Genomic DNA, 2,500 nt, shown 5'->3' with positions numbered 1-2,500 from the left:
TTAAGTATATATATAACATTTTTTCCTCTCTTCATCCTTTTTTTGTGTAGTTTTCTTTCTTTGACATATTTTCTTTATTATTTTTCTAAGTGATATCTTTTTTTAATTCCCCTTCTCTATTTCCTAGTGGTTGCTTCCTTTCACTTCCATATTCTAATGTTACCTCTTACTATTCACTCATCTGTTCATCTTTTTATTAGCTCGATTATTCATTCCTGCATGTATCTATCCATACGTTCATTTATCATTATGCTTCCCTTGGTATTTACGCACCCTCCTATTTTCTTGTATATCTATTCGTGTAAATACCTAGCTATTCATCTATATCATATTTTCAAACAGTTTTTTCTAACTTCATCAGTTCTATACAGTGGATCCGTGCGTGCTTTGGGGTCCGAGGGGTCTCCAAGCGCACGGGTTCGAATCCTGTCTACGGTCTGAGTGCAGGTTGGGCTTCCTCACTCGGGGCAACGGTTTCCTAGCGGGTGGGCTTTGAAATAGGAGGTACCCTTAATAAGTATCCCCTTTAGCCCATAAATTCCCGTGAAAAGCCCACATGGTATAAAAAAAAAAAAAACTGGTTGCTAATACTTCAACCTTTTCACTGAATACCGATTGTGCTTATTCTCTAACACTTTATCATCCTCTGTTAGCCAATCAATCATTCATGGCTATTTTTAAGTTTGAAGTGTACTAAAATCACTTTTATTGACAATCGAAGAGTCACCAATATAGTCTGAGCTTCTTGATGAGCAGCCTTACCTGTCCCGTATCAATTAACCTGACGGTGACCTCATCAACCTTCACCTGCCTTTTATTTTTCGTCTCGTTATCTTTCACTTCATTATGTTTAGTAGAATATGTGTTTTTTGTTCATTATTTCTTTCCTTGACTGTGAATTATTTTTTTCGTCCGATAATCTCTATATAATTGAAAGATGTCTCAGAGTGAATAGTAATGAAGGAAAGGTGTACCAAATAGGAGCCAAAGTGTTAAATGAATCATGGTGAACTCAACAAAGGCATTAATTATTATCTTATCTATTTTATCTATTTCTTATTTATACCATGTGGGTTTTTCACGGGAATTTATGGGCTAAAGGGGATATTTTTTCTGGTATCTCCTATCTCAAAGCCCACCCGCTAGGAAACCGTTGGCCAGAGTGAGGAAGCCCAACCTACACTCAGACCGTGAATTAATCTAGATAAGCAGTTCTCCTTATTCGTGAGTGCCTTGATGTATTGGCAGTCACCTTAAAAAATCCAACAATACATTCTAAGAAACACAGATGTATGACAGCTGGAAAAGTGCTGAGAACAGTGTAAATGTGGCATGACTTTTAACATAGAGTGTACTGGTGTTTTTCTTCTTTTCTGTATCTAATGCTCTTTTCAAAACTATATTAATTTCCTCGACTTCATTATCTCTAGTCACTCCCTTCACTTTCATTAATAAAACTTACGCTTATTACATAGTCTTTTTTCTAATGATTTTTTTCTTCTTTGGATGGCGTGCTGATTAAAATTTTTCCGCCCTTTTTTTTTAACGTGGAGGTTCAATAATTAGCAATCGGGGAGGGTTATGATTTGGTGGCAGTGGCAGTGTTGGTGGCAGTGGTGGTGGTGGTGGTGGTGGTGGTGACGATATTGTTAAGGAGGGCTAGTAATAATAATAATAATAATAATAATAATAATAATAATAATAATAATAATAATAATAATGACGACGACAAAATGATGCCTAAAAAAATGTCTCAAAGTGATTAGTAGTGAAGGAAATGTGTACAAAATAGCAGCCAAAGCGTTAATTGAATCACGATCTACACAACAAAGGCATTAGTGTGGAAATTAATGAACTTAATTAATCTAAACTAATTAAAACCACGTAGCTCTCGGATGAAGACACTAACGTTATTACAAAATTATCTACTCTATTTTAGGGCACAGGGAAAAGAAAGGGCTATTGAAAACAAATACACTAATAGACGAATAAATAAACGTGTTACATTCGTGTGTATTATCATAATCATCTCTTATCTTCACATCCATTGATTAATTAATTTATTTACTTTTTGAGAGGAAAAGGACGGTTCATATTGGCAGGCCATTTGCAGTGTTTTCTTCTTTTTCCTTTCACTACATAGAACAACAACAGCAACAACTACAACAACAATGATGATGATGATGACAACACCAACACCTGCATTCAACTCTTGTGCAATGAGGGTTAAATTACAGAAGATAAGCAGGTGAGAAAGGCAAAGTGTTGATAATGGTGGTGGTGGTGGTGGTGGTGGTGGTGGTGGTGGTAGTAGTAGAAAAGTAACGAAACAAAGTCAAATGCATCATTCTTCTTAATTACGTTCAACTTTTACTGTTTTCTTCAACTTTTAAAACAATAATTCTTTCTACATCACACGCGATTGCTGTGTGTGTGTGTGTGTGTGTGTGTGTGTGTGTGTGTGTGTGTGTGTGTGTGTGTGTGTGTGTGTGTGTGTGTG

General features: G+C 36.0%; 1 protein-coding gene across 4 annotated transcripts in view; it reads right to left on the bottom strand.

Moving 5' to 3' along the window:
• LOC123518832 (guanine nucleotide-binding protein G(o) subunit alpha) overlaps window positions 1-2,500 on the bottom strand; it is a 221,543-nt gene that overhangs the window by 133,004 nt on the left and 86,039 nt on the right. The window lies entirely within an intron of this gene.

Source organism: Portunus trituberculatus, chromosome 44, assembly GCF_017591435.1.
Source record: "Portunus trituberculatus isolate SZX2019 chromosome 44, ASM1759143v1, whole genome shotgun sequence".
Taxonomy (NCBI): domain Eukaryota; kingdom Metazoa; phylum Arthropoda; class Malacostraca; order Decapoda; family Portunidae; genus Portunus; species Portunus trituberculatus.
This window is presented reverse-complemented; position numbering and strand designations above follow the sequence as displayed.